The sequence below is a fragment of the Phyllostomus discolor genome, chromosome 5, assembly GCF_004126475.2.
Source record: "Phyllostomus discolor isolate MPI-MPIP mPhyDis1 chromosome 5, mPhyDis1.pri.v3, whole genome shotgun sequence".
In the NCBI taxonomy this organism is placed as follows: Eukaryota; Metazoa; Chordata; class Mammalia; order Chiroptera; family Phyllostomidae; genus Phyllostomus; species Phyllostomus discolor.
The window spans coordinates 137,522,548-137,540,468 of record NC_040907.2 but is presented as its reverse complement, the minus strand read 5'-3'; positions in this window follow the sequence as shown (position 1 = coordinate 137,540,468).

Genomic DNA, 17,921 nt, shown 5'->3' with positions numbered 1-17,921 from the left:
GAAAATAGAACTGAAAGGAAAGAAAGTATATGTTCCCAGCCAAGGAAGCTGAATTCATGATCTGCTCAAGTCTATTTAAATTATGATTTCTTCCATTATTGGTTGAGGAGGACTCATACTATTTGGGAATTTTTTTAAGAATGCATATGTTTAGTTTATATATTTTTTACATAGGAGCATAAAGTTAATTCAGGATAATAGTGTTAATACTTTTAACTTTTAAATGAAATACTTTAAAGCTGGAAGGAAGATTATCACAAAATCCATGATTTTAAGGTGACAACAAATAAAGTTATATTATTCAAACAAATCACCTGGCTATAGATAATTAAATTGAGGATTTTTTTCTTAGTCTAGTATTTTCTTGACAATAAGATGGTCTATCAGCCCTTTATGATGGAAGATAATTCTACCTGACTCCATTGGCTAGTGCCAAGACTCCCATTAATTATACACATCTTGTAATCCACCTACTTGAAATTTGAAGTTCCTATTTCATTATTTAATTTCTCTTAAAAAAATTTATAAAATCGGTTATGGCATATTTTATTTCAGTTCAGTTGTCACTATGATCAGCAACATTTATATTGCTCAAATATGGATCACACAGTGTAGCCTACTGATGAGTGTACCATATATATAAGAACATGTACTACTATTCTTTTTGTTTTTGTAAGATACATTGGCAGACTATTCAGACACATTCATTATTTTGTGATTGTATCACACCCATGCTTCATTAGTGCCATGAATGGATATCTACTGAGAGTTTACCCCAATGTGCCCTTTAAAATCTCATTCTTTCATCTGTGACTCAAAAAAGAAGTAATGATGTCCCTTGGTCAATTTTCATTTAATTCTGAGTATAGAGTTGCTAATTCCTTTGAGATATAAAATCAATATAAAGTGACCTTGGAAAATGAGAGAAGATCCTTTAAAACACTGGTAAATTTAGTAGAGTTCTTTAGCTAAAAGTTATCCATGCTGCTATGAAACCAAAACCCAGCTTTTAGAAAAAGGAATGTTTAAATTTTACAGTGAAGTAAACTCAGCAATGCATGTTCAATATAATATATGAACATATTAATGGCGTAGTACATTATTTGTTTTCTGAATATTTGATTTACTAAGACAGTCATTCTTCAAAATTTTTAAGTTACCCATGTATGCTGGATACTTCATTTGGTTTTCTAAATCTACTCTCCATCCTGCTTCATAATTCTTTAAGTCCTAGAAGGCTAACATTGTGGACTATACAGCAGTCCACCCTGCCTTCTGGTTTGGGTTAGCATAAATAGAGGTGCATTTGGAAGATGGACATTAGAAAGTGAGGTTGGAGTATTTATTCCTTCAGGCCCCTCATTTGTTATCCCTTTATTAAGACTCTGCTCTTGGTAGAAGGCAACTTCCATTGAGTTGTCCTCTGGATTCTGATAACCACCCTAGTCCATGTCCCAAATTACTGTCAGTACTTCCACAATTGCTAGAAGTAGGCTGGCACTATATCCAGTTTTCTTAATTAAGATTTTAGTGAACTCCACCACAACTGCCTAAACTGAGGGTGCTATTTCCTTCCACAACTTTGCTAGTTTAAACACCTTCAATATAAAGAGTAATAGTAACATTTTTGTACCAATGTAACTAAAGTACTTAATATGAAATATAAATGTTAACATGTACATGATCATCTATTACTAAGTGGTCCTCTATACGGAAAAAAATCCTTCAAATAATTTTAATACTGTTGCTTTGATGTTATATGACTTTTTAAGATGACACAAATTCATAGGTAGCACACCACTAATGAGGTTTAAATGTTTAAGAATTTTAAAAACACTTTTGTATATATCCTTTATATATTAGGGAGATAATATAGTTAATAAAATTTACAGCTTAAAAATTCTGTTGCTGAAAATATGTATCTCTGCACACTGTAGGAATAAGCAAGAACTCACAATAAGGTGAATGTGTTAAATAAATGTAATGGAACAATGATTGGTATATTTTAAAACAGGAAAATAGCAATTGAAAGTCCAGTTAAGTCAACTTTCATGGTGCAATGAAAAGAAGGAACTGAAGCCAAAAGTTTAGATGTTATAAATATACTCATGGGTGGTAGTCTGACATTTCATAGTCACCAGATTTCTTATTGAACAAGTACAACAAGAATTATAATCAGACAGTAAGTAATGTTTATTCTTACCACATTTCAATTATTCTTACTAATTCAGTTATTAAGGTACTAGTAAATAGTTTGGAAATATGTTTAAATAGCCCTGGCTGGTGTGACTCAGTGGGTTGAAGCATTGTCTTGTAAACCAAAAGGTTGTGGGTTTGATTTCTGGGCCAGGCACATGCCTAGGTTGCGGGCTTGACCCCCAGTCAGATTGCATACCAGTGGCAACTGATTAATGTTTCTCTCTCGATATTTTTCTCCCTCTCTCTACCCTCTTTCCTCTCTCTCTAAAAAGCAATGAAAAAAAAGTCCTTGTATGAGGACAGAAAAAAAGAAATATGTTTAAATAAGATTCTATTATTGCACATGTTACTCGTCAGTAACTGGAAGTATGGCCTAGTGCTATGCATTTTCAAAAATTACCCCAGGTGATTTTCATATGCTAGACTTTGAAAAACACTGAACTGTTATTTTATTTCTAGTCTGATTCTTAAAAAATAAAGTATTTGCTGTGGTATTTTTAAAATAATGAGATCTCATCATATGGTAGCATTAATCATATTCATTAGTCTTACAAGAAGTTAGTTTTACACAATATAATGAGAACCAAAGTGTTTTGGTATATATAAAAATAATGTTTTAAAAAGTTATTATAGCAAGATCCCTCAGTATTCTCAGCAGAATTTACTCATTTTGAATTAAATAGTAAAATCAGCCTGAATTGTTTCAGACAAACTATCTAATCTAATATGCTGTATTCAACATCCAGCCAAAGAGCATTTTGTAAAATCAGTTCAGCATACAAACTGTGTCCAATTTCACAGACACACACACGCAATCACTGTCCCTCTGGACCTGTGGTAAAACAATGAAAAATAAGACAATTGGGAGTCAGAATTTTAGGAAACTGAATAGACAATGCCCCTTTCAAAGTTAACTCAGAGAAAGAGAAAGGCAGAGGGGAGGGTAGGTGATGGGGAATGGAGAAAGAGACAGAAAAATTGACTCTCATGAAGATTTTAAAAGCTAAAAATTTGTAATATCCTGTTTGCTCAAAATTCTTTTGCTTGCTAAGCTAACATGGTAAATATTTCATAAAATGCAGAGGCGACATGTTAGAAGATATCCTCTTAGGAGAAACATTCTCTCTATGTAATATCTATACTTTGTTTAATGAGAACCCTAATCCTGTTTTGTCCAAGTAACTTGTCTCATCATTTTGTACCCTAAGCAAATGAACCCCAGAGTCTCTAGTTGCCCACACTAAACCTCAAAGGTCTAAATCTGTGTACTACATGGATAGGGATAAGGATGGGGAGTGGACGATTTTCAGTTTTTGCCATTTCTATTTGTTCTAATTATTTATTATTGAATAATAACTCTTTCCCCCATACTTAAAAAATAAACATTGACTTTAAAATGATAACCATTTTATTTGTACTTTATTACCTCATCTCTCCTTGCCAGTGGTTTTTCCTGCGGCTGCATTCAGCTGATACTAGGAGCTGAGAGCTCTGCTGAGTCTGTTGGATGGCTAAACTTCTTCCTCTTCCTTTTTAATCTCAAGACCTTCCTTCCCACTCTGGAGTGTCTCTCCAAATTGCATCTCCAGTAGTGTATCCAAAGCTTCCAGGCTTTCTTTTGTCTTATGCCCAGAATCTGAACAATGTTGCTCTCTCCGTATCCTAACAGTTCAAAAAAGGCACAAGGCCCAGCCCAGAGTAAAGGGGAGGGACACATAGGTTATGCATGCTAACGCACATGATTTATTGAGAGCACCAATGTAGTAACATGCTTTCAGAATGTCACTTGGGGTAATTAATCACATACCCCAAATCTGAAGATATTTTGGTTTCACACATTGAAACATCACCAACTAGAGCTGAAAAGAACACAATGTCGTTATGCAAACATGTATCTATTTGATGCCAACATCCATTAATGAACCCGAGCAGTGATCAGAGGAAAGTTAGAATGTATTTACCTTTCCGCCTGAGTTAATTTCTAATTCTATTTTAAAATTTTACTTCTATACAACTCTTAATATTTAATAGCATCCAAACATAATTGTATGGGACTGAATGGATATACTCTTCTTAATAGAAAGGTACCTAGATTTACTGTGATGATCAAATGAGATTTATATTCTCTTTAAAAAAGAGATTATTAGTCTCAAAATACAATGATAATTAGAATGATCACTAAATAGTAACCAACTAACATATGTATCTACTGAACAGAATAAAGTGATGGAAAACTTAAGCAGTAAATCCTTTGAAATGTTCAGCTAAGGTGACAAGATGTGGGATCTTGTTAGATATCAAATCCCATAATCTCATTTTCCTTTCCATTTATAAAAGAAAAGATTAACACAGAGACTACTGATATTCCTTTTCCTAAAAAGTAAGTTAAAATTTATCTTTAAATTTTTTATATCAACTAGCTTTAGATGTGGTGCACTCCGCATTGAAATAGTTCAAACCCTAGTCCAATTATGTGTGCCTGCCAATTTTCTGAGAATAAATAATCTGGGCTGTAGAGCCTCAAGCTTCCATGAGCAATCTTTTGAGATTTACCTGTAGGAAAAAAGTTGGAGACTGACTGGACAGGCCAGTGAGATACTTCCTGACTAATTAGTAAGGAGAAGAGAAATATTATTCCTAGTCAGAGTAGTTTTACTTGGAGCCTAGAAAGACGCATGGTGAGGTAAGGAAATAAAACAGAGGTCTAGCAATACTGTGTGAGAACTGGTCTTGGCAGTAATAATTCTGACATTTGCTGAAGACCTTCTGTTCCATTTTAAGCTGGACATAATGCGGCTCAAACCACCTACTGCCTGGCCCTCCATGCTTGACCAACTTTTGGACATTTAAAGAATGAATTGGTCTGTCTTTTCTTTGTAGTATTTTTGGCCCAAGCACTTAATCTAAGCAAGTGACAAAACCAAGGAAGGCCACTCAGTGTCCCAGTGACCTAAAGCAAAAAGTTCTTGCTTCCTCATTTCTATTTAGACATCATTGTCATGGAACAGTGTGGTACATAATGAGATCAAGAAGTTCTCTTAGTGGACAAAATGAAAAGAATCTGTTTTTATAAACTCCAGGGAACAGTTCTGGTATATACAATGACTGCTTACATGCTTAAGAGAGATGATTTCTTTGCCCCTGAGGATGAGTGATGCCACTTTATAAAGCACTCAACCAGTTAATCAATCCTATTAAATAATGGCAAGAGTGGTGAAAAGGAGTTGCATTGTATTTTCAGGACTTGGTTCAAGGTTTTATTCTTTGTTTATTTCTTTACCAAGAACCATAGTCCCATTGCACATATAAATGGGTCTTATTGATGGATTACTTCTAAAAAAGAAAATAAAAAAGAAAGTAACTTAAAGTCTGTTAGGTGAAGTTTTCACTCTCAGAGAGATCAATAAACTCCCAAGCCTTAAAAATGACTGTTTGTAATGAAAATGTACATGTGTTCATCATCACATAATCAATACAGTAAATAAACTGGTTGACAAATTTGTTTCTGCATATTTTCTATTTTCCTACTTTAAATCCAGCAAAGGTCCTATTTCAGTGAGCTCAATTATTTATCTTTTTTTCTCTCCCTCTCCCATTTCCCATGTTCTAAATCAGTTACTGAATAAATAGAAGTTCAAGGTAAATGTAGACATACCTCACTTACAGAGGATAAAAGTGAAATATATATAGTTATGATCTCATAACTGGAAATTCATTACTTAAAGAAGGGAAAAAATTGCAGATTGTGGAAATATTACCTCTTTCCTCACTGAAATCTTGAACACAGAAATTGTCCGTCTTCTCTCCTTCTGCAGGCGAGTAATGAGATTTACTTCTCTCTTCTTTTCTTTTTGAAGGCTTCCTCAAGGGAAAGGAGATCATCTATTTTGTTGGTTCCTGATCTGCATAAATGGACAAGTCCCTGTGCTGTAAGGCAGTGCTCCTTTCTCCTTCTTTCTGAGTCCTCTTGTTCTTCCTACAACTACCTAAGATAGGCTCCTCATACCTCTAGTGAGATGGGTAAACTGAATTGGATGCTCTCTAGGGACTTGGTCATATTTCTCTCATTGTCTCCCAGAGATACCCAAGTATGTTTTTGCAATGATTTAAAATGGAAAAGAAACAATAGCAATTATTTAGTCTCAAATCTAAACTAATACACACTTGGGAATTTTTTATTGAAATGTGACACATCTGATCAACAACTAGAATTTTATTACTATTTGACTTCCCTGGAAGAAAGAGTTATATATTTAACACCTAACAATGATGACTTTAGATAAATTTTACCTTCCATTTAAAATAACATAAAATAGCAACAAAATATTTAAAAATATTAACAGAGGAGCGAATGTGTGACAGATAGTCTAGGTTACGTACCCAGCAAGCACCCCTCCACTTCCTGATTCCCAGTAGTCCCCAAATTATGTTAGTTCTCCATTTGGCTCCATTTCAAACCCCAAAGATAGAGGACATACCAATTTGCTCATTACAAGCTGGCCAATTGTGACATGAGTCTAAGCTGCCCTCATAGGAGTGAATAGTAGGACTTCTAGTGGCAATATCAGTACAAAGATATCTGTGTACAAGAGCTTACAGTAATCATCTTGTGATCAAAAACACAGCCCTCCTCTGGCTGAGGCTAACATTGCAGGGACAGAGCAGAGGGACAGGGAATGAATGAGCTCTCAGAAACATTATTGAATTATTGGATCACACCAGATATACTTCTGAGTTTTTCACATGTGTTGTACATTTATCTCTATCTATATTGTTTAAGCCAGTTTGAATCAACTTTTCTGTTATTGTGATTGATACTACATAACTGATAGAGGCTTCAGCAAAAAATCCTTATTTATTATGTTTTTCAGATGAGATGAAAACAATCAAAAGTCTGGTATTGTTGACTCAGCATCTACCTCTGTTCCAAAAACTACCTTCCACCCACTCATATCCATATTGTCATGCTGGGAGTCGCTCCTGTATTATGTGTGTCTATTTATCTGGCCACAGATAATAGAGAGCCCTTGATCAAAGCCTCATTTTTGCATCTGCATCATTTTTTCTAACTGGAAATAAGGAAAGAAAATTAACGGTAGTGGAAGCTGTGAGGTATGAAGCTCAAGAGCTTTTGATGACTGTATTTCCCACTACATAGATGAAACTGCTTAGTAGTTCAATAAAGGGAAACTAATTCAAAGATAAGTACAAAGCTGGGAGTGAAATCAGAGTCCTGGCAGAACCATTCCCATTTTCACTGGTTCCCAAAGTCTAGTGACACCACGATCCTTCCCAGTGATGTGAGTAAATGATCCTCACTTTGGATTGTTTCCATCATTTGCAGGCACAAATATATTTTAAAATATTTAAGAGGTTATTTTCTTCATAGTTCCTCATTTCAAGTCACAGGAACGTGATATCTAAAAAAATACATCAGAGGCCCTGGCAGGGTAATTCAGTTGGTTGGAACATCACCCCGATTCGCCAAGGTTTCAGATTCAATCTCTGATGAGGACACACACAAGAATAAACCAATGAATGCACAAATAAATGGGAAAAAATGTTTTTTTTCCTCTCTCTCTCTCTTCCTGTCTCTTTCTATAAAATGAATGAATAAAAAAATTTAAATTTACATTAGAAACTTCTTTTATTTCTTTTAGTACTTGAAATTTAATTACTTGAATGACAACTTTCATGTATCTATATAGCATGTTAATCCTCATATTTCGAGAAACAAATTTGCACGTATATCAATATTCTAGAATTCTAAATTTAGCTTCAGTATGTTCAAGCCAGTAATAAAGCACTCAAAAGATGGTATTTATAAAGTCAGCAGAAAACTCTAAAGTGAATTACAGCCTTGTGAGCACAATAAGGCCGTCAATTACTATTCTGTATATAAACATCCACTGTTTACCAAGTAGCAGGTAAAAGCATTTTTATAAAGCTGTGAGTGTACAAGGATAATTTTCTGTGAGCATTACAAACAAGAACATGAATAACTTGGTTGAAATCACAGAACACTAGAGTAATCTTTGTAAAAAAAGAAAAGTTTGGGGGGGTCTAGATATTTATATACTCAGTTCAGTTTCACTTCCTTAGCCAGACTAAAAAACAAATTAACATGGAGATATCTGATAAGCACTGGAATATCAAGTGGAGCAAGTCCTTCTTCTTATCACTTGCATATAGTAAATCATCATGTTTTATGATTTCTTTAAATTTTTTTTGTAAATGTTTAGTGCATGCCTCCTGGCCAAATATTTATACCATAACATGCTCTTTCTTTACACCCAGGATTATTTGTTCACACTGAATGAATGGTTCAAGAGATTGATTTTTTAATATATAATTTACCATAAAAGTTGTTCAACAATGCAATAACAGAAATAAAAATTGTCCTAACATTCAGTAAGTAGACACAATAGTTTAGTCCTCGGGAAAAATGCTTAATCCCAAGAGAATTTGTAGGAAGAAAAACCTGAGTTCAGAAATTACTCAGTTTTTTTACTAACTGTGCAACTTGAAAACTAAAGTCAACAGAATTTCCTGTTTCTATGTTAAACAATACTTGGACTGCACATACTTTCCTATACATATTTTATATAATACTGAGAATAAGCAAAATCAGCTTAGCTGCTTGACCCAAAAAAATACATGCTCCTGAAAGACTGAACCAGCTACAATAGCTTACTTACCACGGCTAACTGGTTGCTTATCAAGAATTGCTTCAAGTCACTTACAGTGTCAACTAATCCAAAACTACTATGTTATAAGTTATGCAATCCTAATCAATTCTTTGTCTTGAAAAACCTTTTAAAAAATCACCAAGCTCAGATGCTGAACTTTTATAAATATCCTTCCTTGATGTTTCTTCTAGGATATTACTAAGACTCTATCAAGGTAATTTTCTTCTACTACAGTAATGTAGTAAAATTAATAAATTTAACATTGCTTGTTCAAAATGTTTTAATTACTTTTCCTTTTTTTTTTTTTTGGTTGGACTTTTACGACTTTACTGGTTGACCTAGAGATTTCACTGACATCTAGCACAAATTCTCTGCTGCCATGTTTAAAATTTATCAAGGTAACAAAAACTGCTGTGTTCTTATTTAAATGTAACTTGCTAGGTCTTTGGTTTCCTGTCTTCTAGTTTTCTCAATGGGGCAAGAAAGAAGGATACTAATTTATTTAAAGTGGTAATTAATATGAGCATTGTCCTTGAGGAGAAAGAGAGGGAAGGAATTACAAAACTGTTTTTAACTATTATTCTGGGTGATTAAGATAATCTAGAACACTCTTAGAATTGGTTCACCAGGAAGAAAGTATTTTGGCCTTTCCAGTGATGGATTTTCCTACTGTTTTATTTATTTTATTTTTATTACATAAAAAAATAATGTGCATATAGTTACATTACTGGAGAGACCCAAGTTAGGTGGCTTCCTCTCCTTGGTTCTTGTCTCTCTCACAAAAGATGAATTCAGGTGACAGACAACGTAATAGAAATGAGATAGCAAGTTTATTTATAAAACATACTTGAGCACGAATCTGCAAGTGGGTATGCAGCTAATCTCAGTGCACCAGCTATTGGGATTTTAGGGGTTTTACAAGATCTGTCCAGAAACTGTCCAACCATGCAATTTGAAAAATTGAGGTGCTTATTGAAGAAGATACAAGATACAATAGGTACATAGGACAATGACACCTCAGTCCACTTCAAAGTGGGCACCTTTGGACCTCACACAGTTTTCCCAACTGTCATCAGCTGATCCATCACATTTTTTGTGAATCTCATCTATGGTCTTTCAAAGGTGATTTTAGTTTTGAGAAAAGCCAGAAGTCGCAGGGCACCAAATCTGGCCTGTATAGGGGCTGAGTTACCTGGGTCATTTGACGTTTCACCAAAACACTGTGCATGAGATGTGCATATGTGGGCACAGTGTTGTGATGAACCTGCCAGTCACCAGTTGCCCACAGCTGCAACCTCCTAGTTCCACAGAGGAATGTTCAAGCTTAACTCAAAATTTGATGCAAATCATTGCTCTACTCAGTCCTTTTGAATGTGACTGCCACACAGTACACATGCTCATTCGAGAGCGTCTACTGCCCCCCACTGATTAGTATAGTGAAGTCATTACTGCTCATACGTGCTCATTCCAGTCCACTCTCCTTGGCTGCCAGGTTACATTGATGCCGCACAAAACGTTCTTGTCATGTTAACAATGACTGGACATTTTCCAGATAGACCTTGTTTGCTTGTAGCCAGCTTCAAGGTTCCCCTTCCTCCTCCCATCTCCAGACCTTGTGATTAATATACAGTTTCAAAAGTTTTCTTTCCCAGATAATGGAAATGATACATACAGAATCTCAAGGGCTCCCTGCTTCCTGTACTATTATGGTTTTTTGGAACAGCTGGCAATCTTAACTGACCAGGCTCAGGACTGATGAACTAGTAGGTGAAACATGTCTCCCTCCCCATCTCTGCCTTGGTTTGCTATCCATCCTTCCTAACAGTTAAACATCTTCTCCCTGAGTCTACTATATAAGTTAACTTAGATATTTAAATAGAGTCATTGGAAGGACTCTTCTTAGCTATAACAGAGTGTAGTTGCTAATTATCAGTCTGTCGGTCAATTGATTCACCAGGTATATTGTATTTGGTTACAAAATGCTTTAATGTTTTGGAAATTTTCTCTAAATATTAAATTTCTTTATTCTTTAAAAAAATCTGATGATTTGCCACAACAGGTTTGCATTCCCAGTCAGAAACAGCCAGCTGGAGCTGAATGATAATAAAGGTTGATAACACATGTTGAGTTTTTACTATGAGGTACAATTCTCAGTGCATTACATAGAATGTTGTTTTTACAATTGTGTGAAATATATAATATTAATAGCTCTGATTGACAGATGGGAAAACTAAAACAAAGAGCATACTAGCAACTGGCCAAAGGTCACAAAGTTAGTTAATGATGGGGTCACACTGACCGCAGGGTTCATCCTCTTAACCACCCTGCTACATGGCTTCCTTCGTGCACTTCACCCTTCCTTCTCCACCGCTGCCCTGCAAAGGCAGCAAGTCCTCTGCACCCACGTGGCTTTCCTTTGATGACGGCTCCTGTGTTTAAGCTAGTGATTCATGATAGACTTTGAATTCTGTTGTATAAAAGCTTAAAAATGTCCACTAAAAAGGGAAACATAAATTCGAAAGACATAAAATTACTCACTTTTAATGGAAAATAGAAAAAGATTGTGGCTGAAGAAGTTCCATTCCTACAGTACTTTATAAAATATGTCTAGTGAATTCCTATTCATGTAGGAAGTTCTAGCTTAATGGTCAGCCCACAGTTTAGAATTACTGTGTGTAATCTATTCATTTTATTTAATTTGCCAGAATGAACCTGTAGATTTCAGATAATTCCTTCAGGGACAAAGAAATTATTCTAACTTTTTTGTTGCTTGCAAGTTGCATAAAATTCTTATTAAGTACATTTTAAATAAAGTAAATTTAAGTACATTGTAAAGTAAAAAATTTACTTTATTGGTAAGAGGTTGTTTTCTACGTCCTCTTAGTTACATAGAATGTAAAAGAAAGAGAGTTAGTAAGATCAGTTTAGGTGCAACCTAGCACCCTATGATTAACATATGTTTACATATGGTGGTACTTTAAAAATGGTCAATTCTGGTTATTCATGGTAATTGTGTTCTATAAAGTCACTGAGAACACGGAATTAGCAAATACTGAACCATTGCTTCTAGAAAAATGCAGGGTTAGGTTCCTGTGAAACATTAAATTTCATGTATGTTACTGTTTAAAGACACCTTATTTAATATACATTGTTGATTCCTTAACATTGAACTCATGGCATTTATGCCTGAATGAAGCTTGTCTAACACATATTTTCTTCATAACCAACATCACAGCCTGCTTTTACTTGACAGCACTTCAACACTGCAATCGGAGGTGATGTTAAACAGTAATCTCACCTATCAAAAGAATAAAATGTGAAGCATATGGTACTATATAGACCATGAAAAGTACACATTTATAGTATGAGAGCTGAAAAGAGTTGTTCCACCTCTGATGGGAATGTGTTCTTTGGGTGACTCAGATATCAGTTCATTGTACCAATTCAGCAATTGGTAATCTACTATAATCGCTGACATTATGGGCTTTGGTTCCAAGTCCATACCTACTCAGCCATTTACTAGCCTTCTCCTTTCAGTAGCTTATCTGAATGCCTCAGTTATTTACTATGGAAAAAGTCCTTCCTCACAGGTAAATGAGATTAAACCATAAAAGTATTTAGAATAATTTCTAACACAGGCTGATTATAAAATAAAAGTTAACAATTATGTACCAAAGAAGATGCTATGTGAGGATTTAAAAGTCCCTTCAAACATCATGTCTATTCTCAATTATTAAGAGTTAAAAAAAAATAATCTTATTTGAACCATTATATGTAGCAATGACATGGTTAGCAATTTAGAGTTTTTGCCAAAAAACCCACTTTTCATGAAGGAATTGTAATTATGTGGATTTTGTTTAAAGTTGCAATACATGGGAGACAAGACAACTTAAACTTCCCAGTTAGTCATGTGTTTTGTCTCCAAGATTCTCCCCCTAGTCACACACTAAATCTTTAATCTCTGTTTCTTTCTCTCATAAGTGATCATTCAAACCCCCTCCCTCCAATAGTTTAAATCAGATAAATTTGTATTTTGTTCTGTTTACAGACCTGTTTAGAAAATCAAAATCTCTGCAATTAGTAAGTCATTTTCTCTTCTTTCACAAGTTCAATGTATAAGGGCCTCTGCTTCAGAGGTAGAGTAATTTATTTTGACTGGAGATTATGGAACGGGTGTGTTTTTAGAGTAAATCATATTTATTCACTAAAGGCCTAATTCAGCAGGCTTGGGTTGTTGGAATTCTCACATTCCAGAGAAAGGTCTAGCTAGCGCTTGACTAGCTTCTGAAAGACAGCCCCTAGGCCCTTGGAACATCCTGCCTGATTAGAATGTTTTGCTCATCCTGGGACTTTGGGCTATATAGCATCAGTTTGACATCTGGATGTGCTGGAGACTGAGGAAATAGACCACCTGCGTGGGCACTCCAGGCCTATGTGTCTGACTGACCCCAATGGACACCAAGAATTGGTAAACTTCTCTGGTTGACAATACTCCACGTGTGTTGTCAACATCATTGCCCAGAGAATTCAGGGCTACAGAGAAAATAGCTGCCAATGAATAATTACAGAGACTTTAATTTTCAAAGTCGGTTTGTAGGCTGAGAATAAAATATAAATTGTTCTGATTTAGACAGTGGGAGGGAAGGATTTTGGATGACCATTTATGAAAGAAAGAGAGATTAAAGATTTAGTGTGGACTAAGGGGAGAATCTTAAAGAAACGAGACATGGCTGATTGGGAAGTTCGAGTTGTCTTGTTTCTCATGTAACTTTTAACAGATTCCGTATAAATTATAATTCTTTGGAGAGGGAGAAAAGAGGTATAGCAATATTCTGAGAAAAGTGGGGTTTTGGCAAAAATCTAAGATTTCAATTATATTGATGCTACATATAAGAGTTCAAGTAAGCTTATTATTTTTCTTTAAACCCTTAATAATTGAGAGTAGACATCATATCTGAAGGGAATTTTAAATCCTGACATAGCTAGTATGTTCTTTGGTACATAACTGCTAACTTTTATTTTATAGTTAGCATGTGTTAGAAATTATCCTAAATACTTTATATAGTTTAATCTCATTTACCTGGGGGGAAGGACTTTTTCCATATTAAATAACTGAGGCATTTAAGTAAGTTACTGAAGGGACAAGGCAGGCAAGTGGTTGAGCAGGCATTTGAATTGATATATTTTGGCACCAGAGCCTATGACATGAACCACTAAGTAATACCGAGCCCTGTAGATCACTAGTGGCTGAATTGATATAATGAAATAATATTTTGTGATTATCAAAATTAGCTGAAAAGTTGTTATTTGAGTTAATTCCTGACTATTTCTGGTGAACCCATAAGGGAAGTTTAGACCTTTACTTCAGAACACTTTCACATTAAAAGTAGAATATTGGGTTGTAATGGCTGAGAGGTTTGACTCAGAGTCAGAACATAGATTGCCTTTGCTAGAGTTTGAACTTGACTTCCACAAATAGACCACTAACTTCAACAAAGAGAACTCTCATATTCTCATCAACAAGAGGACAAAATAGGCAGTGTAAATTAAGTCATCAGTTACCGTTCAGCCCAAACAAGAGACCTTCAGTGAAAACACCATTTTCTTGAACACTGCCAATGCTAAGTTAGACATCCAAGTGAAAAATCTGACAGTTTGATGCAGTGGGGGAACAGTTGGTGGTAAACTCCGTAACATAGGGAATAGGTATAAATTATCTTCTTTCTTTTAGAGTTGTCACCCACTTAACTGTTTTTGAGAAATAAAAGAGCAGAACAGAATGTACACAATAGAAAAAAGAAATCAATTCAAGAATGTAATGAAGCAAATAAAAGGAAAGCAAAAACAATTGGTAAGAACCAGAGATTTGTTTTAGGTCTGCAGGACCAAAGCAATCAAAAAGAAAATAGCTCAGTTGAAAAACAAAGGCATGTTGTTTCTCTGTATTGAATTATTTGGTCAATAATAGATATAGAAAAAGAAAGTAGGGAAACCAAACATATTATTTCATCCTACTTTGGTCAGGTGTGAATAAATATAAAATATATACCTTTGTAACAAGAGATGAGACTATAAAGAAAATAATGACGTCCTAAATTGTAAAACCTTATAATATTGGACTCAAAGAACACTGTGAGAACGCATCCAGTCTATGTTTTTTTGGTAGTTCTGTCTACCAAAACAACTACCAAACATGAAATGTTTTCCCACACTTCCACTCTCAGTAATGAATTTATTCCAAAAAAATAGTTTTGTTGCATGGTCTAAGATCAAGGTAGCAACAAGTTCCATATATTTTTCATAAATGTAAATCTCACATGTTCAAAGAAAAGGTTAATTTTGGGCCCTAGCAGGCATAGCTCAGTGGATTGGGCACGGGCTGCGAACCAAAGTGCCGCAGGTTCGATTCCCACCCAGGGTACATGCCTGGGTTGCAGGCCATGATCCCCAGCAACCGCACATTGATGTTTCTCTCTGTCTCTCTCTCTTTCTCCCTCTATTCTCTCTCTAAAAATAAATAAATAAAATCTTTAAAAAAAAAGAAAAGGTTAATTTTGGAGAATTATATCTGTATCATATAAGATCTCACAGGAGATTTTTATTAATTATTGACTAGGCAATATATTTTGCTTCTGCTTCCTAAAAATGAGATGAATTCTTGCTATCACTGGCTGTTCAAAATATGTTGCACTACTGAGGGGCAAGAGAGGAAGCTAGAGATTTGTAGAGACTGCCAAATGATCTACCAGAGAAGGTAGACTTCCAGGGCAATCTGTAGGCAGCCTTTGCTCTAAGATCAAAAGCTACCTGCCAGTTTAGTCCTCAGTGAGCTAATTTCCCATTCCTGGTCTTGAATATTCTGTTTCTCCCATTCAATCTGAACACAAAACTGTGATTTGTATCTGTGTAACTGAAACTGTGGCCTCCTATGTGGCTTGAACATCTCAACACATAGTCCCAAACTATAACCATAACCACATTGCTATTCATGGTTTCTGCTCAGTATGAATGAAGGCTACATGAAAACAAAAATTAGTTTTCCAGATGGCCTGCAAAATCTGTCTTTATCTTACAGTATGGTCTGAAAAACCTCACCATCTTTAACTTGAGACAAAGCAAGTTATAACCCAGTAATGACATAGTTTATGAAAAGTGATACAACTGTTACTTTACTTACAGTCATGATTAAATAATTCAATAAATGGGATCAGTGGTTCAGAACTGAAGTGTTTGAAGCTGTAAGGACCTTTAAAGTACTAAGAATAAACACAATTATGTGTAGAACTTATTAAAAATTTAGATAAATGAGCCCTGTCCTGGATGTATGGAAACCAATTGTCATCTTTGCAAGTTCTTTTTCAAATGCAATACTTTAATTTGTTTTCTATTTTCACTGTGAGCAGAACACAATAAATTGTGAGAGGTCTTGATGATAAAAAATATTGGCTTCTATGAGCTCAGCTATTAAATTAATGTATGATAGTTGTGGGGAAGAGCTATATAGGGAATGGTTATATCCTGATCTAAGATATTCATTTATTTAAAGAATGAATGAATCAGTGGAGGAGTTCAACAGCATAGAATATGGAAAGAGCGATTAGGGCTGAATATTGAATATGGGGCTTGTCACCAGGGTGTTTTCACATATATGGCTAAAAACTTCCTATATCTTTAGACTTCTCTATGACTTCAGTATCTCTCCAGCTATCCATTCTCTCTGTTTTGCTTCATTCACATCAAAGAACTTTCTGATTACTAATAGATGTCATGGTTATCTTGATTTCAAGGTAGGAACTACCCTACAAAGCATGTGACATTCTGCCTACTTCAAGCATGTACCTTCTCTGTAAACAAGTAAACCAGAATGATCGTAAACTGGCATTATTCATCAATATAGTGTGAGTGAACCATAGAAAGTCTGACCATCCCTGGGTCAATTGGTTTCTGATGTAAAAGGATGAAGATCTGACCTTGGTATATGAAAAAATGCCACTTTCTGAAATCCTGGCTGTTAATTGACAGACTTCCTTCCCTTTTGTCACACAGTGTGTGTCTCAGGTCTATGGGGGAAAATGGGCTGTTGATATTTAGTGTCGGGATAAATGAGGCAACACAAGGAAATGACATTATTGAACCCATTTTTCTCACATAATAAACTAGAATAAATTCCAAGTAGACTTAGCAATTTACATGAGAAAAAAAGCTATAAATGAAACAAGCAAAAAATGGAGAAAAACAAGAAGGAAGGGCTATATAAATTAGGAGTGTTGAAACACTTGTACATATGTCTAAAAATATATTTAGAAAGAAAGTCTTACACATTTGATCATAAGTCCCACTTAGCTTGTCAATCCTACAACACAGACTGGTAGTGGGAGCCAATGCTCAGGGGTGAACCTAAGAGGAAAAAGTTTAGAAAGTATGGTTTTTGAAGAAATTGAATATATTGAAGATAACTGAAGATAAATAATAAAGGGGATTGACAGGGGGCCTAATAAGATATAATGAATAATTAAAAGGATTGAGCCTCAAAGAAACATATATTGTTTAAAGAGAGAAGAATTAGATGAATAAAAGCATGCTAAAATATCACTTTCAAAAGGTAAAGAATGTGACTTTCTTAAAAATGTAAGAATGTTTCAGATTCATTTAAGTCATTAATGAGAGGATCAGCTAGAAGGATACACTGGTTCAAAGGAGTGTAGGAGAAATTAAATTATTTATAGGCACTGAAAGAACACTGGAATAAGATTAATAAATAGATTAAAAATGTGTTAGTGTCCTATAGGGCAATAAAAATGTAACCTTTGGAATTACCTTTTTAATGGGTATAAATCATTTTCATCTCTATAGGACAAAATTCATTTGATTTGCTCTTGTACAAAGATAATGTGCACTACTATAATTGTTCTAAAAGTTAATACCAGTCTTCAAAGAGTTGCAAAATATGCTATCCTTTCTTAGCATTAGAAAATACTAAGTCAAAGAAAAGTGCATACTCCTAAAGAATTAAATTAACTCTTTAAGTGAGAC